The sequence below is a fragment of the Lepidothrix coronata genome, unplaced genomic scaffold, assembly GCF_001604755.1.
Source record: "Lepidothrix coronata isolate B3197 unplaced genomic scaffold, Lepidothrix_coronata-1.0 Scaffold203, whole genome shotgun sequence".
In the NCBI taxonomy this organism is placed as follows: Eukaryota; Metazoa; Chordata; class Aves; order Passeriformes; family Pipridae; genus Lepidothrix; species Lepidothrix coronata.
Window position 1 is genome coordinate 1,010,999 of NW_016690383.1, and position 20,599 is coordinate 1,031,597.

A 20,599-nucleotide genomic window follows, 5' to 3' on the forward strand; every position below is an offset into this window, starting at 1 on the left:
GGGTGGCCAGCTCTTCCCAGAAAGCATTAATAAAGCAAGCAACATAAATAAACGTGAAAGGTTAACAAAGCTTGTTATGGCAGAAGGTTCTGAGTGGACAAATACCAAGTAATTTGTTGCAACTGAGTCATGTTCTGTGGGGGAGGAAGGTCTGGTGTTCCTTGAAGCCCTGCCCTACTTTATTTAAATATTTAAACATTTAAATACTGCAAGGAGCAGCAGGGCCAGTACCTTCTCTATTACTATATACCTCCAGTGTAGCCTGTGCTATATTCAATTCCTGTCCTGGAAGGTGATAAAGGTTGGTATTTAGAACTCCTGTGACATTCATGCACGCATGGATAGCTCTCCCTGGCAGTGGTTTTTCTTTAGAAAAGCTCTTGGTCATGTGTGAATGTCCAGCTAAGCTGTGCTTCCCTGGGACACTCACAGCCCTTTAACCGGTGCATTGACCTTAGTCCAGCTTGGCCCCCGCCCTTCCTGTAATTCAGTTCAGCAGCTGATAATAAATGAAGGTAGAATTTAGCACTTGGCAGTACCTTGGGAGCACTGCAGTGTTTGCCTTCCGGGCAGTGAGGTCCTGGAGCTGGAAGGTACAGCAGCCTGCAGTCACTGGGAAGTTCTGTTACTGAATGGGCAGTGTCATTGTTGGTGGCAAAGAATGTCTTGTCAAAAATGTGTTGTGATATTTGCCAGGAAGTGGATAGTCCATGAATGACTATAAAAAGTCCTCCCTGACACAGTTATGATGGCACTCAGCCTGCTGGTTGGATGCAGACTGGGCCATATGAGCTGTAGCTGCTTTAAAAGGCTGTGCCTTTAAATTTATTTTGGTAGTTTCTTTTGGAGGCGCTTTTCTAGAACAAGTTTACCGCAAAGTTTGCTACAGAGATGATGAAGGGCCCAGAGGGGAAGTCATTAGGAGTGGCTGAGGTCACTTAGTTTGTTCAGCCTGGAGAAGAAGAGGCTGAGACGAGACCTCACCACAGTCTGCAGCTTCCTCAAGAGGGGAAGTGAAGGAGCAACCAGTGACAGGACCCGAGGAAGCTGAGTCAGGGGAGGTTTAGGTTCAGTATCCAGAAAAGGTTCTTCCCCCAGAGAGTGGTCAGGCACTGGAACAGGCTCCCCAGGGAAGTGGTCACAGCCCCAAAACAAAGAGAGCTCAAGGAGTGTTTGGACAACACTCTCAGGCACACAGTGGGATTGTTGGACAGAGCCAGGAGCTTGACTTCGATGATCCTTGTGGATCCCTTCCAGCTCAGGATATTCTGTGATTCTGTTATTTGACTCTGTATTTCCTTGTGGTGCTCATATATCTGACCAGAGACTTCACCACAGAGACGTGCTCCTGATCTCAGACAGTGCACACTGGAGGCTGGAGAACAGCCTTTGCAGTGGGTTTAAGACTGCAGGGAAGCCTTTGTTCCTTAGCAGCTGAGGCAGTGTTTCATTAGCCAGAGTGATTCCCTGTGCCTTATGCCAGCTGACAATCACCAGGTGTATTTGGCCATTTTACTAATGAAGAGGAGGATTATGGAGGGAGCTGTAATTCAAGAGAACAGTGTTGTCAGAGGATTTTGGTGAGCTTACAATTGCATTTTTCTTCATTATCATATACTCAATATTTCATGGTTGTCTTTATGTCTGTTTTCATTGCCACCTGCTGCCTGGTCTGAATGGGATATTCCTGTCCAGGAAAGAGTCACTTTTACTTTGGTTATAGTGACAAACTGAGAACAGAAAAGAGGGTAAACTCAGCTCTCTCACTGTGCATGTTGTTCATGGCTGAAGGGTCCAGTTAAGTCAATGTCCAATTATATAATGAAGAGATAGTGATCTGTGTAGCCTTTTAGAAAATTAAATTCCACTGAAACAATATAACTGGAACTATAGAAGTAGGAGGAAAGCTATTTTCCATTCTGAAGCAGATCTTTGTGTAGTGTTGCGAGTTGGGTTTTTTAAACTCACTAACAGTAACTAATAACTTGTACATTATACAGCCCACACTGAGTCATTGTTTACTCAGGGAAATGACTTTCAACAGCCAGACTTGTTTGCTAACTTTAATAACTAAAATATGCAGTTCTGTGCTTTACAAGGCAGCACACTATAATCAACATTTTTTAAAAAAACAAAAGCTGATACATATTTGCAACACTACACAGTGTTGCTTTACAAGTAATGCCTCTGCAGTTCAGGTTTTGGTCTGCAGCAAAGGCTGAGGTGTCCAATGGTGCAGTTTGGAGAGAGGGAAAATTATTGCACAAAATTATTGTTGGGGTTTTCTAGAGTTTTATTGAACCTTTCAAATTAGAGACCAGAAAGCCTTGTTCTCTGTCCACACATCTTGTTCTTTTAAATAACAGGTTGTCTTAAACTCTTAGAACTTTTGGAGTCTGTGTGAAATTGCCTCTTGGGAGGGAAAACCACACCTTTGCACCAGGAAGCCAGGAATTCTCTCTCTTGAGAGAACTGGAACTTAGACAGCAAAACAGATGTTTCTTTTGCCTCATGTAAGTGAGCACTGAAGTTCAGTTGTGAGCAGTTTCCTGCCTCTTCCTGACTATCTGCTGTTCTCTGTTAGCACAGGGTTTTCTCACAGGTGTTAGAGGCAGCTTTCCTACCCACCCATTACACCTGTTAAGATTGTAACAGCAATGTTTGTGTACCTGGTTGGCTTTGGTGACTGAACAAACCATGCCAAGTGCACACAGTGCAATGTATCAGGTTCTTCCATCAGTTTGTTCATGTGGGGGTGAAGTGGGGGCAGCTGAGTATGTCTGACACTCCATGTGAAGGGACAGGAAAGAGGGTTTGGACTTTTAAAATATAATTTTTGAAGCTATTTCAGATCTTCTTTTTGAATTTATGCATTTATGAATTTTGTGGTCAGTTCTCTTTCTTCTCCCTTCAGAACTAGTAAGTACCGTGTAACTGAAAAAATATTGCAACTTGAAAGAGGAGATTCAGAGCAATATGATTCCTGGAAAAGCATAGTAATGAGTAATGAAGAACTGCTTTTATATCTGTTTTATCTTTCCAAGAATAACCAAAAAAGCACCCATCACATTTCTCAGGTAAACCAAATGCTGCATTTTGACTAGTGTATTCAAAATTATTATTTTCAATTTCTCCTAAATCAAAAGCATTTTTGGACACAGTTTTGTTTGAAAATAGAAAGGAAAACTTAGTCTCGTGTGGAAAATGAAGGCAAATACAAAATACGTGACTTGCAAAATCCTTATTTTATTTGTGCATGGATTTGTTTGCTCTTCTGGTTGGGGGAGGGGATCAAAAGCAAATTCTGCAGGGAAGTACAGAGTGTGTTTTTTGTGTGCCCGACCATAGCACTCTGTGGGAATGCAGATGATATTTAACTTCAGTTTTGATGATCTTCTGCCCAGAAAGCTGGTGGATGGGAACTGGGAACAGCAGCTGATGGAGCCATCACCAAAGCTCAGAGCATCTGTGTGAGACTCTGATTTTAACCATCTCAGAATTTCTTGTGTTTTACTTTTGTACCTCCATTGACACAATCAACTGTACAGAGCTGTGAGATCCCTAACAGGATTGGGGTTAGTGAGAGGGCCAGTGTGTTTCCTTGGGCATAAAACTTGTGCTCTTATGACTCCAAGATATCAGGATGGATGCTGGAGTGTTTCTGGTCAGCTGGGCTGTAGAAGAAGTTAAGAGTATGAATGTACACATCAAGGTGAGACCCTGTTGTTTGCAAAGGGAATTTACAATTTCATAACCTTGAGGGGGTTTGAATATCATGTGCTGGATGAAGGGGTGGGAGTCTGAGAGAAAACCAGAGGCTGAAGACCTGTGGGAGGCCAGAAGGAAAAATGGAGGCTGAAAAAGAGTGGAAAATCAATAAGAAAAGTAGAAACCAAAAAGGAGTAGGAGGCTAAAATGATGTGGGAGGTCAGCAAGGAAAGTAGTGGCCAAGAAGTGGAGGCTGGAAAAGTTTGACAGAGATAAATGTGTGGGAGACAGAAAAGGTTATGAGGCCAAAATAAGCCTGTATCATAGATCTCATTGATCTTATTTTGCTTTCCCTTTGGTCTCTGCATCCTCCCAAAGTAGTGGATCTACAGATTATTTTGCTAAAGAAAATTAAAGCTCGGCCTTATGAAATTTAGGGACAAATGCTCATTATCTTGGCTCTCATATTATTTCAGTTAGTGCTGAGTTTCAGCACTTACAATTTTGGTTTCCAGCAGAAAGCATCTCTAAATGCAGATGATGCTTCCTGTTAAATGCTTCAGTTAAATGCTGGCTACCTTAAAATACTGTCCTTTAAGATCACCTAAATGTGTCTCCTCAATCCACAGAAGAAACACCACTCTCATGACTGCTTATGCAGCGACTGGAGAAAGCTGGGAACAATTTGGGATAATAGAAGGGATAATTTATGCACATTCATGAGGTATTTCTAAACCAGGTGTGTTAAAAGTCCCTTAGAACATTTAAGAAAAACATGTGCTGACATAATGAAGAAGCACAATATCTTTTCTTTTTTGCCTGATGAACTTAAAGAATACATGGGCTGATGGTTATAGGCTATATATATATATTTATATATATTTGGGTAAAGCTTTCAGATGTTATTTGACTCAAGTATAAACTAATCTGATTGAGGTATTTGTGTCTCGATACAAGGAAGAAGCATAAAGGAAAGGAGAGCAAAAAGAAAAAGAGTCCAAAATGAGCTGCACTTCCTGGAGATTGCTGTAGACAAGAGCAGGGGATGGCTGGTGCTGGGAGCCTGGCAGGTAGTGAGTGTTGGGAGCCAGGGCTTCCCTGCTGCTCTGGCAGACTGGTCATGAGGCTCCATGTGAAGAGAAAGAGAGGAAGTGTTGCAAGAGATGTGGTGTTCTGTATGCAAAAAAACTTGCAGCGTGAAGGAGGCTGTTTGATCTCACTCTTCAAACTGAAACCTGACTGGTTGCCAAGTGTCTTGTTTCTGCTCTGAAGTTTCCGGATCTAGGTGGGGACAGGGGAGTTCCAACGGGTAAGCCTGAATGTGTTTCAAACTGGCAACTGCTGGCATCCAAACCACTTTTCTTAGCCCAGCTTGCACTGGGAGGAAAATTCCGCAGAGTGGTTCCGTGGTTCTGTGTAGGATGGGAATGTGAACTATGTCCAGGCTCACGTCCATGGAACTCCAAAGCCGCGCTCGTGTAACTGTTTACTTTTTTCTGGAGGCTTCAGTTAAGTTGGCTGTTTGTTGCTGAAGGCATTTTTGCTGGAATGCTCCTTGTCTGCCCTCTGAATAGGAAGCACCTGTGAAAGGATTGCGGTGCCACCTGAGTGGAAATACAGAGGGGAAGAAGATCAGCGTTACTGCAGGGTGAGTGTACTCCTCTGGGAAGAAATCTTTGCCAAGCATTGTACAAGCAAGCTATGACCTTCCAAGGAAAAATTCAGTTGGGACAAATCTTGCTTTTTATTTGGGATAGACTGGAAAGGTAAATTCTGGTATATAGGTCTAAAAATAGCTGTCAGCTTGGTACCTTGCTGCCTGTTTCAGCAGTGAACTTCTCTGGTTAATCTGTGTGCTCAACTCTCCAAAGTGCTTTTCAGGCCACATTTTCTGGCCTCAAACAAATTATCTTAATTGCAAACCACTTATCTGAACTGATGGGTAGTTAACACAAATGTGACACAGTGCTCGTTAGAGTAGAAAATCAATCAGTGTTTAGTGTGGGCTGGATTGAGATTTGTGGATTGATAGGGAGTAGGGAGGTTCATTTGGGTCAATAAATGGCACGGTGATGAGTGTGTGGAGTGAGCTGCCCCCCTCCTGTGTGCTTGCAATCAGAGTCCAGCAGCATCAGCCCTCGTTTCTAAGGCACCTGCCAAAAAGTGTCAGTTGTTTGCAGTCTTGTTGAATAGCAGAGCAGTGTCTTAGCTCGGCATGTTTCTGCTGGCAGATCGGGTGTGACATGGATCCCCACATGTGTCAGGATAGGTAATTTATAGTGCTGCTTCCCTGCTCATGGAACACTGCAGCTGACAGGCTGTAGCCTCTGGTGGCATTCCTGGGCTTGTCCCTGAGGCTGCCGGGGGTGATACTTGTACGTGCATCACTCCTCAAGGCTTTCAGTGTTTGGAGGCACGTGTATGTGCACAGGGGAGGGATGAAACAAGCAGCCAGAGAGTCTTAGAGTTCATCCACGTCACTCTCCATGAAAAGCCCTTCCTTACGGGTCTGCCAGGAGGATGTATTCCCCCAGTATCTGAAATAAGCTTATACTGACATGAAGTTCTGTTTAGAATCATGGAATGGTTCGGGTTGGAAGGGACCTTAAAGATCATCTCTTTCCAATTGCCCTGTCATGGGCAGGGGCACCTTCCACCAAACCAATTGAAATTGGTTTCATTAGTTCTCCACTCCCTGCCCTGTACCTGAAATAGTATCCATTTGACCCTTTGGTGAATGAATTGAAAAAAGTTGGGAGAACAATGATGAAGAAAAAAGTGTTTTCTGTTTGTTTAGTTCTTGAACTGTCTTGTCACAGAGCTGGACAGATCTTAGTCCGAGTGCAGAGGAGGGAGAGGGCCGGGACAAGCACAGCTGGGACAGAGGATGAGCTATATCACAGTAATATCAGCTGTCTGGGTCAACTGACAGCAGCCTGAGTCTGCACTCTGGCACCTCAGAGGACACTTGCTGTGCTCTTTTCACCTTGGACAAGTGTCTGTAATGTGATGATGTGGGAATGATGGTTTGTGTAACTGTTCTCTTCTTATGCTACCATGCTTTGATCCCTGAAGTTGGTGTCAATGAGGAGAAGTCTGAGTTTGCTAGAAGGTTCTGCAGTCATACTGGGGGACTTTTGTGCTCAGATGTGTGGGCTGATTGGCACTAAAACCTCCCAGCATGTGGATGTGGAGCTAGGCCAGCTGTTTGGAACATAAATGGTAATTAGTTGTTTTCTAAATGTTGGCTTTATTAAGATTTACAAACAGAATACACGATCTCCACCCCACTGCTTGTACTGGGGATTCATAAGCTCCAATAGTTATCCTACAGTTAGAGCTCCTAAGAAGTACAGGAACACCTCCCCATGCGGTGCCTGCACTGCTCTGCCCATTAGTGTGGGATCAGGTCAGGAAGAGAGAGGCACTGATAAATCCTACCAGGGTTCACACGCCTGGACACTGAACCAGGAGAAGCTGGAGTCTGTTCTGCCTCTTGCCAAAACAGCACACAGAGTGTCCAGGGTCCAAAGTGGGGAGAAAAACCCAAGGCAGGGGTGTCCAGTTGGGCACTGATGTCAGTGTGTTTTGCTCTCTCTGGAGCAGATTCACCCCTGCCCCTTCCCAGAGCGTTGCCATCTGTGGAAGGAGGTTGGGAGAGCCAGTGCACTGGAGGGCTGGAGGGAGGATGTAGGGATGCCCACTTTTGCCCTGCTCTTCACCAGCTGTAAAGGTTCAAAGGACTTCTGGGCCCTGTGGGACTCTGACAAGGTGTGTGTGTGGCAGCAGGACAAAGTTGCTGTGCTGTGTTATCTGGGCATGACGTGACCGACACAGGCAGGAAGGGTAAGGGAGAAGGAATTAATTTTGCTGCCAAAACCTTTCGTGCAAGAGGTTGGATCTGGGCAGTGAGCCCACTCTGGGCATACGTGCAGGTTCCTGCAATTTGTAGCTCCTGTTGCTGTCACCACCAAGTAGTGGCACCCAAGTAAACAAAATTTAGGAATGCCATCCTGCAATGGAGACTTCAAGAGGCTATTTCTAGATGGAACTGGAGCTCCATGTGATTTAGTGAACTGCAGCCTCATTGTGAGGGTAAAAGGCAACCAAAAGTGGTTTGAACTGGAATTCTTTATTGTTGCTAATGCTATAGTGGGCAGCTGGATTAAACTGTTTTGGAGTTTTACTCCTTTTTGATACCATACCAGCACTCTGAGTAAAGAGGCTTCACAACCAGCTGTCACCCAGCAGGTGAGCTGGAGCAGCAGGGGCAGTAACGGGTTAGCAATTGGATAAGTGAACTTTGGAATAGTGGGGTTCAGCCTTGTGGCTACCTGCATGTACCTACCTACTACTGTGACCCATCAGCTGTTGCAGGAATTCACAGGAACGTGGAATTTGTCAGATCACCAGACAAGTGTGTGCTGCCTGTCACACACACCAGGAATCCTGAGAATGTGAAGGACTCTCAAATTCCAGTTCTTTATGTCCCTTCCCCTCCTCCTCTTGGGGCTAGTGGAAGCAGGAAAGGAGGTCAGGCTTGAAATACAAAGTCAAAGAGGAGGAATTTGTGGATGTATAGCAGATAACGACCATCAGTCACTGTACTTTGCCACTCCCACTCCCCCCTCCTTTGTGGAAAGTGTGATTAAAGCCAGCCGCTCCACCCTGGCTGTCTGAGCCATACATCCAAGCACAAATGCCAGATTCTCTTCATTCCAGGCTGCTGACTTCAAGAAGGACTTGCTCTGACAAGCTGGAAATGAGGGCTGGCAGCTTCGTCTGCAACTCAAAGGCTTTATCTCTCTTAGACACTCTTCCTACCATTTCCCACAAACACTGCTCTGCTGGTAGGAGCTGTTGCACACAGAGGATCCATCAGGCACTTATGAATAAAGCCTTACCTTGTGTAACTCTCCTTAGAACAGGCGAGGAAGAACTCATAAAGCCGTTGGCACCGGGCCCACAGCAGAGCTTGCTCTCCTTGTGCTTCAGCCTCATTATTTGGGGAGCGGTAGGAAGAGTCAGCTCAGCCTTTGATTCTCTTGTCCCCCTCCTAAGCACTGGTGTTCTTTGCTTCACAAAAGTCCTACAGTCCAGCCTTCATCTCCCACTTGGAGCATTTCCATCAGCTGATGATGCCTCCATCTCCAGCTTCCACAGCATATTTCTATGGTTCATCACCTCATCACTTTGGCCTCTCTTTCCACCCTGGATTCCCACCTTCACTTCTTCCCCGCTTCTCCACAGCGAGCACGAGTTCTTTGACTTCTAGGATTGTTCTGGCTGCACCAGCAGCTGCTGTTTCCCTGATGTTGCCTCCCAGCATTGTTGCTTCACTGCTGCCTCTGCTCCCTGACGGATGCCAACTGTGTCCACCTGTTCGGGTTGTTCAGCATGTGTTTTAAGCTGCCTGCTTCTGCTGCATATGCAGTCCTGCACTTGGAATATTCATACTCCCTGACCTATCTCAATCAGTTGATGAACTCAGCCTTCAATAAATGCTTTCCCAGAGTGAAACCTGTTTCAGAGATGTAAAAATGGTTCTAGAGAGCATTCTGTGCTAGCAAGTGCAAGATGGCCAAGCTCTTCTTTGATTGCTGGTTTTGTTTCAGAATCAGAGCAAGTACATTTTTACATTTACATAAAATATTTAACATGTGAAATTGAGATAACTTTAAGCTTGATGCAGTAAGGTGTGCACCCTGTTATAAAAACTTATCATAAATCAAATTTGAGTACTCATTATGGTTGTGACATGATTTCTGCTTAAAAGAGTATCTTTGATATCATCATCATATTGCTTCAGAAGCAGCTTGCCAGTGTTATTTTAGGTTGTGGAGGGTGTGTGCATGTCTATAGTTTCTAAAAACCATAAGAACAGTGTCAGATGTCTGCCCAGTACTTCACAGATTTCACAACTGGCTGTTAGTAGACAAAACGTTTTTTGTCTGATTTTTGGGCGAGGGCTGTTATCACAGGGCCTTGACTTACAGCCCTGTAACTAACCACGTTGAGCAGAAAAGGGATGCCACTATTCTCAGCTCCTAAAGCTCTCTCCTGACCGTGGGCCTGTGCTTTTTGGATATTGTATGAGAAAAGATTGGTGAAACAGAAGCTCCAATTTCCCTTTATCAAGGTTAATACATGCCCAGAACTCCAGAGCAGCGATATAAGAGAATTAGAGTCAGTGTTGTTGCAGTGAGGATTTTGAACAAGAAGCCTCATGAAGTACCCAAAGCATTTAACCACTGTGTTTTATTCATCCTGGAGCAAGTGTAATTTAAAGTGACACCTCTATAATTGATGAAGTATCTTTTTACCATTTGTTTAATTACCAGTTTCAGTGTCTAGAAAGCAGCAGATCAATAATTTACAGTGATGAGCTTCCCTGTGTCTCTCTTCTTCTACTTCAGCCGTACAAACAACAGCTCCTGAAACAAACCCTCAAGTTCTGGTTGCTTTTCTTTAGGTGATATAAAAGAGCTTAACCTGTTTTCTTGCCACAGGTGCACTCCAACACAAGTGAAGGTGATGGCAGAGCTCACACTGACCTCAGCAAGGCAGGGATAATCTAGGGCTTGCCCTGCATAGTGGATGAGCTCTCAGCTTTTTGCAGCTTCTCTCATTGTTGTGGAGTGATGAAGGCTGGGCTCATGTTGTAGCTGTAACAGAGAATGATGCTGCCCTGGCAATATGAGTTGTTAGAACAGAAAATTTAAGCAAAGGAACCTGCCGTCTGTGGTTTGTACGTATTTCTTACATTATAGGGTTTGATACCATGTGTTGACTTTTGTATGTGAAGTACCTATTCTTGAGACTCTTGGACACTTCTTTAAGGTTAGATCTCAGGTTCTGTCACGGTCCTGCAGCACTTGCTTTCCCCAAGGGGACCTACAGAAACTACACCTGTCAAATCAGAGGAAAGAAAGTGTTTCCTTCCCAGTGGGATAGGCCTTCTGACAGTTCCTGTTGTGGTCCTGGCTCCTCACACACCACCAGAAGAGAAGATCTAAAGATATGCAGTTTCCATGAGATCTCCAAATCCATCCATTTCTAGCAGGATGTGCCCTTATGTGGAAAGGACTCCCACCTACTCAGTACCTTTTGCCTTTTTGAGGATGTGCTCTTTATCTGCATCAGCACAAGTGGATGCTTTCCTGTCTCTGACTCTTAAGGGTGCCAGTCCTCATCTTCTGATGGAGAACAGGATGCTGTGGGACAGTTGGTGTTTCTGGTAATGTTACCACTGTCAGTTCCTTCAGGATCTCTCATTTGAGGTGGAGATCACAGCCCAGAAGCTTTTGCTTAAACAGTAGATGTAAAGGGCCACGAGGAAGATGATTCCTCGGCCTGGGACCACCTATAGTGTGCCTCAGCAGGGTTTGTGTAGTTTTGAACCACCCAATGCAGGACTATGAGTAAATCAGACAGAGAAAGAAAAAGGATTTGGACCTAACCACAGCTGGGAAAGCAATGTTTCCATTCTCTGCATCGCCCATGTTTATCCAGATGTGGAACGTGCGTTCCTGAGAACCACAAAGGGATGGACTCCCTAATTATTCTGTAGTGTCTTTGTTTCTGATTAAGTTGATGTTGCTGATAATGCAGAAAGTCTTGAAAATGCAATGAGAAGGACAAGGAAGTTCTCCTGAGTGAGCAGGGGGCTGAAACTCTTCCTTGGACATGAGCTATTCCTTACAGTCCAAAGGGTGCTAAGCTGCAAGCCAGTGGTTTATTTATGTATTTTTTAACATCAATATGATTACTACTTCTTTTACTTAAAAAAAAAAATTGATTTAATGTAGTTTTGATTCAATAGGAATATAAATTTTTAAACTGTTGGAAAACAATATTCTGGATTGTTTGATGAGTGCCAGCTGATGCAGGTGGATGTGGGATATCCTTCTGAAATGCTGGCTGTATTTTCCAGGCAGCCTGGAATATTTTTGCCAACGTGATGGCAACTCATCATTCCCTGTGTACTGTTAAGTGATGATATATCTATTCTAGGGTAAAAATGTCTTCACAAAAGCGTTGAAGACTGTTCCGCTGTGGGCTCTTTGGGGTGCTGTCAGAGCGGTCAGAAGGAGATTACCTCACACAATACCCTTCATCTGGTGGCTTTTCCCCTCCTTTTCAGCAGCAGCAGGACAGGCAGGGGAAAGGGAAGCAGCTCAGACATCAGCTGCAATATCATCTGCCCACGTGCTCCGGGCGGTCGCCAGCCCTGGAGCCTGACACGCTGCCAGGGCCAGGCTGCACTGCCTGCCTGCTTCCCTCTCCTCTGCTTTTGGAAACTGCTCAGCCCCTTTCTTTTAGCATAATCTGGAACTTCTTTAGATCGCTGAATATATTTATTTTGGGTTCATGATCTAGTTTTACTCCAGACTGTTGATGAAACTCGCCCCTTAAACTTTTCGTAGGGGACTCGTGCCATCACAATAAATGTAAAATGCTCTTTGTTCCCTTACAAAGAAGGGTTTGAAAGAAGTTCAGTATCATGTGTGCCCCTAATAGTTTTATTAGAACTTATTTATAACTTTTCACTGTCCCAAAATAACTGCCTGCCTTGGGCCTCAGGCCAATAAAGTCAGTTTGGGACAGAGTCAAAAAGAAAAAAGTGGTGGAAGTACAAACTGTGCCTGTAAACTCTTCACTTATAAATCATAAAATTAAAAACTGCTCCACTTGTTTGAATGTCTAAAGCATTGAAAATGCCTTTTTTTCTGGACTCACAGAACTTGCCTCTACTTAGTAACTTGTAGTTTGCTTACAGCACTGCTACGTTTGCATTAAAAAAGGGTCACACCCAGAAGGAAAATAAGAACTTGTTACTCCCAGGTATCACCAACTCCTGGCAGCAGGATGGAGTGTTGCAAGAATACTTGCAGATTGCTGTTTCTTAAGGAACCTATAGATATTACATGGAACAACCTGTGAGAGATGCAATTGTACCAATACAAAAAATTGCTCGTAGTACCACTTCCCTAAATTTCGGGTACAGATTACACTGAAATATCACAGAAATTATGATATGTACATCTTCATCCTACTATAAACTCTCCATACTAGGGATTTGGCTATTACAGTAACAGGAGTGGGGATTAGGATTACTTAGTTTTTGGGGCATCACTCATGTACAAACTATTTCATAAAAAACTCTCAGAATTTAAGGAAATATGTTCCATATGTGATCCTCTCTTCCATGCTTTTCAGGAAAGTATGAATCATTTGACCTTTATTTTTCTGACATTGGAAGCTTGAATATCCTCATAAAATCTAGATATTACCTCTGTTCCAGTCTCCATATAATAGAAAATTCATGGGTTTGGCAATAAACTAGGAGTTCACAATAGCTTTATTCAGGCTTGGTGAAAAGGAAAAGCTTCACATTGACTAAAAGAAACAAGTTCATTTGGCTATTTTGGAGGGAGATATTTCCTTTTTAAACTTTTTTTCACAGTAGCAATGATCTGGGTTTGGGTGTAGTTTGTTTTAATGCAAAACTGCATTGCTGAAAGTTGTCCATTAAAAGAAAAAAGGGCAGCATAGGACAAGTCATCAAATTTAGTTGTTTCCTATAAAGCAATCTGATATAGTAGGTAAATTGGGTATTTGGAGCTCTGTAAAATGATGTGTGTTGGCACAGTTAAGAATAATGTCATTCAGGTGGCCTTCCCTAGGTTTCGGATTCAACCCACTAAAGAAATTAAAGTAACTTAAACTTACTGTTTTATTGTCAGCAGTTCTAAACAGACAATTCCTATATTTAGAGGAGAATGTTGCAATCATCAGTGATGGCACAGGGGAGACTTGGGATCCTGACAGTACATCAGTAGGAGTGGTTGAACTCAGTTTTCAGGCTGCCAGTCTCATACCTGCGATTCTTCTCGCTTTTTAGAGCCAAGACAAATATCTTATTTCTCCTGGAGCAGATTTGAAACTAAACAAACAACTTAGTGACTGCATCCTTGGAGTTGGGATGAAAAATAAATAGAGAAGGCAACAGTGTTTAGGTCCAGGCTTAAAGCTGAGACTTCATACTGACTTAAATCCACAGGGAGCTAGTTCCCAAAAATGTTTTTTTCTAAATTTAACTTTCAGATGCCACTGACCACAAGCCATACCAGCACAGGCCATCTTTCTGAATTGCTTTATAATTGTTATGGAGCGACTGTTACATGAGACCAGAGGCATAAGAGTATTTGATATAAGTGCTTTCTTGTAGTTGTTTTTCTCCAAGAGTCACAACCGTTTGTTTTTACTGGTTCTGAAAAAAAACCTGCCTGTTGCCTGCACTTGTTTTCCCCCTCGTTGTGCAGTCAAGGATGTGAAGTCTTTAACAGGACAAAAATTAAAGGTCAGTTTAAAAATCTTCAGAAATCAAGATGTCCCTAAAGATAAGTCCAACGTGAAACATCCTCTTGGCACAGAATTGCTACATGCCCTGGAAAGCTTAACACACCCTTGAGTGCACACCCTTTTTTGGCCAGGTATTGTGGGGACAAGAGCCAGGTGTGAAGAAGGTACCTGAGAGCCTGGTTACACTGGAGCAATCCTGTGGAACAGTGGAGGGAATTGGAAATCTCAGCCGTGCTCTCCTGGGGGCTGTGAAGCGCCTGAGGTGTAGAGAGTGTTCTGCTGTCAGACTCTGCTTTACTGTCTCATCAATGAGCCTTTCATAAGGGCAGCCTGGGCTGTCTTTTTAAGGCTCTCAGCCTAACTTTGCTGTAGCAAAGTGACCATTGCAGCTCAAGGAGGTCTCACCAGCTGACAGGAAAATGTTGGCTGGGATTTGTCCTCACGTTCCACTAGGAGCTGTGTTTGGAGACAGACGTAGGATGTAGCAGGGCTACAGATACAAAATTGTTTGTACATTTTGTCATAAACATCTCTTGCTGTCAGGGGGGGGAAAAAAAAAGTCTGGGTGATAAATCTGTCTAGCAATTTATATTGTGCTCGTTTCCGTGGCAGCTCTGGGACTGTGTCAGACTGTGTTTGCTCAGCAAGTGTCCCTGCACTGGGAGCTCAGAGCTCCTGGCCTTTTCCAAAGACAAAGCAGAGATGGAAAGATACCCCTCGCTGGGCATCACAGGGAAACATTCCAGTTCCATCACTTTATCCAGACCAGGCCTTTGTGAGCATCGTTGTAGGAACTCCCTTTCATTTGTATAAGAAGGAGGAAAGTCTGTCTTTAACTGGGCTTGCAGGTTTTGCTAAAGGGATGGTGAAAAGTGTGTGTTGGAGCTACAGCTTAACACAGGTCCCTCTTGGCAGCCTGCTGGGACATTCACAGCTACTCTGTGCAACTCTTTGCTGCTGAAACTGTTGGCCTGCAAGACATGAACGCCTACAGTTACATGGGAACACTTGGAAAATGAAGTTGAATGGCTCTTTCCACAGGTGCCCAGTATCTTCACAGTTTAAAACTGTCCAGTTCACAAAATGCAGCAGCAAACCATTGTGCCCCTTGGAGCTCTTGCCCAGGAAAGGGAGCTGTCAGCCTGCCTTCTGCATTAGCACTGCCCATGTCGTGCTTCAGGATGTGGCTGTGTCTTTTCCTGCCCTTTCCGTGTCAGAGATGTGCTCAGCCTTGCTTTGCAGGTGTTGTTTTGTAGATTTAAAAGTCTGTCTTTTTTGTGCCGTGAAAAAAAGCAAGGGCACGACAGAAGAAGGACATAAGGACACAGCAGCTCTAATTTGTACATTTAGTTTCTATTTTGGGCTGTGGGAGAGGACTCTGCTCAGCAGAGGAGTCACAGGTTAAATGCTGTCCCTCTCTGTGGAGGGGAGCCCTGGGTCACCCTGTGTGAGGAGCCCTGCTCTGCCCCTTCTGTCCCTCCTCAACACTCCTGTCCATCCTTCTCTTCCAGACTGCAAACAGTTTAGTGCTGATCTGGCCTTATATAGTAATTTCCTATTATTAGAAACATTTCCTTGGGATCTTGCTCAGGGAGTAGCAGAGGGAAATCCTGTTTCCTCCATCTAACATGCAGGCAAAGCACCAGTGTTCACTCTTTCCTTATCTAGTGTGCATGGAACAAGAAGTTTTTGTTATGATATGCTTTCCAGTCTTAAGCCCTTTCTAACACTGAGCCTCTTTTAAGAAATGCAGGAAAAGAAATGAGAAGGAATAGGAACTGTCAGTCACCAGTGTGAGCTGTAAAGTGTTGTCTACAGCTTGTATGGTCCCTGTTCTTTTACATCATCTTTTTCTCACTCAGGTTTCCTTGTCTGATGCTTTGGAAAACCAATTCTCTTTTCGTGTTGCTTTGTGTGAAAAGTGGTGTGCTAGGATATTTCACCTGAGTGTGCCAGGGATGGCAGAGAGCCAGTGGCTGTGTTAAAAACAAGGAACAGCTTTTAATTAAGGAGGGAGAAGGTTTTGTTCTGTGTGCAACGAGAACGTGTTTTGAAAGGCGAGATTGGTCACTGAAAGCACAGAGATATGCACAGGCTTTGAACACTTAATTTTTCCTGTGAAAACATTTTTTCCCCTTAAAAGGAAGATGTAGGTCCTGCCACTGGGAGTGACTGTTTGGAAAGTCAGTCGGGAGGAATGCACATGAGCTGAACTGAGTCAGGCTGTTTGTATTAACAGCTCCCTCCGAGCTGCTCTTGGTGCTCTTGCCACAGACACTGCAGGGGAGCTGCTTAAAATGATCCTATCAAAGCACGGGCAGAGCAATCAGAGGGAATTAACTGTTGTTTTTAAACTTTGCTGTTGAAGTTAGTGCAACAATTACTGTTGGAATCAGGATGGGCAGAGTGTGTTTGTAAAATCAGCTGAAGAGGTGACTGGTCTCACAGCCCCATAAAACACCGACGGAGCCGTAACACGCGTGAGCAGGAGCAGCCACAGGCATGAGACAAACTGGCATCACATTAAGGGCATCTGGTAATTATAAAGTGGGACTTTGTTCTGATGGTCACTGTCAAAGCCAGTCATCCCTTTCTGTTTCACTGGTTCAGCAGAAAGCAACAACAAGGAAAATTTATCTTAATTTGTTAGATTAACCCAGTTTCTGTTTTCGCTCACGTCACAGACCCAGAATTATTGTGTGTGTGCGGGAGCCATAACTAAATACGAGCCCTGCGTATGTGCTTTTTAATCTGCTGCTTCTCAAACACATCCATCACCAGGAGCACCAAAACAGTGAACAGCCCTCGCAGAGAAAACGTAGGAATCCAAGGAGAGGTGTGCGTCTCCATCTTCATTTTTTGTAATATTCCTTTTTTGTTATTTATTTGAGAAAGAGTGTGCTTGGGAAGAAAAGACGTTTCGTGTTCTCACTGTCGAAGCTTCCTTGGAACAAACAAAACCAGTATTGACAGTTTTAGGCATTATAAAAGCATAAATTAGAATCCAAAATAATAATCTAAATATGCTTTGTCTTCTGGTTTTTGAATCCTTTTGGCCACACCTCACGTATTTTTAAGGTTTTGCCTGTAATCCTGCAAACACAGTCACACAGAATCGGAGAATTCAGTCATGAAGTTTGCAGTAAAATTAAGGAACTTTCACCATCTTGAAACACCTTTTGAGTGAGTATAATGGACTTTTGATTTAACCTTTCTAGGTGTGCGGTTTCATAACTGGCCAGGAATGTTGTCTCTCCAGGGACCAATGTCCTGTGTTCAAACTTGTGTTCCTGACTACTTGTTTGGAGCACAGCTGGCTGCTGTCCAGGTGGGGAAAGAGGAGATGCATTAATCCAGATAAAAACAGGGTAGAATCCAGACAATTCTTAGCAGAACTAATGATATGGGGAGGAGGTTCTGCCTTGTTATCAAGGCTGTTACAATATTTAGCATTGGCTCTTTGGCAGGGCATTGATTTACCCAGTTATCCTGCAGTCACATGTTCATCCTTTACTGGAACAGGGCTTTTTTTCCTAAGCAGTGGGATAAATGTCCTTCAGAACCTTCAGTTTCTTCTATAGGGTGTCTTAGGAATGTGAGGCATTTTAATCAGTTTTGGATCAGTGTAATCTGGACAGCAGGACGTGGGTGACAGGTTAAGTTTCTATTTTTTGGTGAAGATGTTCCTCTGACCTGTGAGAGGAAGGGCTCTCGAATTCCTGGCCTGTTTAGGGTGGTTTCTTTCCCATGGTATCTTTGCCAAGTGCTTTCTAATTATGGAATGCGTGTTATTCTGTAGTTCTTTTGCAAGGCAGAAATAATGAATATTATAAAAATCCAGAAAAAAAAAGGCTGAGAGATGAACTTGACATCTTTTGCTTTTGGAATAACGTAGATGTGATCCACGCTGATTTTTGAGTAGCGTGAACCCAAGCCAGCATCTTGTACCTCCGGATTTCTATTGTGCAGTGCAATCTGCACAGCACAGGGGAAGACTGGTTTGTTGATGTTGGTTTCAGGAGGCCAAACTCTTGTTTTATTTGTCAGCAGAGCCACTGCTTGTGGGTGTAGCTCAGCAAGTCCCGCTCGGCTCTGGGAGCCTGTCGGAGCAGGGCTGACAGGAAAGGTTTCCAGTCCCCTTGCTTTGAATGTGAAATTGTATGCAGGGAATCAGCTGCTTATCAGCACCGAGCAGAGCAGTCCCAGTGCTCTAATCCAGGGTTTATATGAGTCACTTCTAACTGGTGAGGCCTGGAAAACTTGATTCATACCTCTGCCTGTAGTTGCCTGTTGTAGTGATCCAGACCTTGCCAGCCATCCTCAGCAGAAATCACAGACAAGGGCTGGGCTCTGCTGCTGGAAAGGAAGAGTCTAGTTTTATCACCTTAATAATCCAGGATCAAGATCTTTTAAAGTAAAATTATGCTGGTTATCTCTGCTTTCCAACTATTTTTTCCCCTCCTAATTTAGGCTAACCCACATGGAGGAGTGTTTTCCTTGCCAACAAAAGTTGGGCAGTGGTTTGACTGCAGAAAAAAGCATTTTGAGTAAAGGTTTGCCAGTGAATAAATAAATAAAAGGGTTTTCCTGCATTAAAAAAAAAAACAACAAAAAACAAGAGAAATGTGTAAAAAATGTACTTCTAAATATTGGACTGTTGTATATTCTTCTCTTATGTGGCATTTCAGTGATGTGTTCTGAGAAGTGTTAGGAGATGTAAACTAGGGGAAAGGAAGTTGCTTACAGGAAGATAACTCTGCTAATACTTAAAATTGCAACAGGACTTTTACTGACTGTTTGGCTACAACTAGATGGATTTGAGGAGTGATGGTGGAACACTGACATTCTCCTCCTGAGGTTTTAGAGCCACCAGGCTACAGCTTTAATTATACCTGGAAAACTCCTGGCTCGGGGCTCACCGAGTAAAGGTGAGCCATTCAGTAATGGCTGATGTGGCTCAGTTTGGGAAATACAGCTTATATTGCCTTTGATCTTACCTGTGCTCCTGCACTGAGATGGGCTTGGAGTATTATTATCCATTTCCTTCAGTGTTCTGACAGACCAAAGCTAAACCCACCTCTGAAATGTGTCCTGAGGCTGCCTCTGTTAATAACTCACCCAACTGATTGATGATAAGTGAATAAAAATCCTGCCAAACTGTTGTTGTGCAAGCACTGAGAGGTCCTGCGAAGGATTTTCAAAATGGAGTGTGGTGAGGGCAGAGGAGCTGGTGGCTCCCCAGCGCTCCCAGAAGCCAAACTCCATCACAAATCCTTGGCACATTCTGCCTGTGCCGAGTGACACCACGGCAGCAGTGTGGGATCTCTGGGATCGATGCCTTGGGCCAGAGCTAATTAGAGGGGAGTGCTGCACCCAACCACTGACAACATCTGCTACGTGTGCTCGGTTTTAAATAGCCTCCTGTGTGAGTAGTGGCCGTGCATGGCCTTGTAGTGCTTTGCTTGGAAGCTTTTTAGCTTTTTGCTTTAAGTCTTTTTAGTTTAGAGTTCGACTTTACCCTTTCTGTAACAGAACTCAAACAGGATGCATTTTGATAAGAAGGAGAACAAACAAACAAAACCCCTTTTAAGCAGAGCTGACTGCAGGTGATGCCAGTCATGAAACATCAGCAGTTAAACTTGAGAATGATTTCATGGCTCTGCCTGTTCGATGGTTAGAGAATCTGCCTGACAGCCAGTAATGTGAACTACCTGGAACACCTGAAGGTCGGTACCCTTTGACTGGGCTTTGTAACAGATCTATGGCTTTATTTGCTATACTTGTAATTCATTTTACTATGACTACGTAGCTTAGTCCATTGAGGAACAAAATAATAGAATAATATTAAGTTGGAAGGGACCTGTGGAGATCTCTGGTCCAACTCCACTTCCAAGCAGAGCCAATTTAGATCAGGTTGCTCAGGCATTGTCTGGTTGAGTCTTAAATATCTCCAAGGATGGAGTTTCACAACTTCCTGGGCCCCCCGTTCCAGTATTTGACAGCATTCACTGGGAAAAAGATTTCCCAATAACTCACTGGAATTTCCCTTCTTCCAGCTTATGTCCGTTGTCTCTTGTTGTTTCACTTTCCACCTAATGCTAGCAAAGGTTGTATATACAGTATTTTTGACAGAATGCTCGTATCTCTGAAGGGGTGGGGTGGGGTTTTTCACACTCTTGGTGTAGCTGTGGCCATAAGTAATTTTGTGTGAGACCAAACTGATGCTTTTGCTCAGAGACAGCAAAATGTGCTGCTTGTGTTTGCAAGGGCTGGGGACTGAGGGCAGCAGTGGCTGGAGTGTGTCCTACGAGAAGGGTCTTGGTAATGCAGGTTATTTTGAGATGGGGACCTCAAGGACCTCCATACACAGCGTGTGGTTTTTGGGGGTGGATGCCTCAAAATGAATCTGGAATAAATTACTGCTGAGCCACTATGCTAAAGCCAGGCTGGACAGGCCCTGGAGCAACCCGGTATGGTGGAAGGTCTCCCTGCCCAGGGCAGGGAATTGGAATGAGGTGATCTTTAA

At 43.9% G+C, this 20,599-nt stretch overlaps 1 protein-coding gene across 5 annotated transcripts in view; it reads left to right on the forward strand.

Moving 5' to 3' along the window:
- MYO1C (myosin IC) overlaps positions 1-20,599 on the forward strand; it is a 55,110-nt gene that overhangs the window by 5,046 nt on the left and 29,465 nt on the right. The window contains exon 1 of one of the 5 annotated variants that reach the window (XM_017832568.1): positions 5,267-5,356. The exons of the other annotated variants lie outside the window; for them this stretch is intronic. The gene's annotated coding sequence lies outside the window, so the exon portion shown is untranslated. Of the gene's footprint in view, positions 1-5,266; positions 5,357-20,599 lie in introns of those variants that run through there. 5 annotated transcript variants of the gene reach the window in all.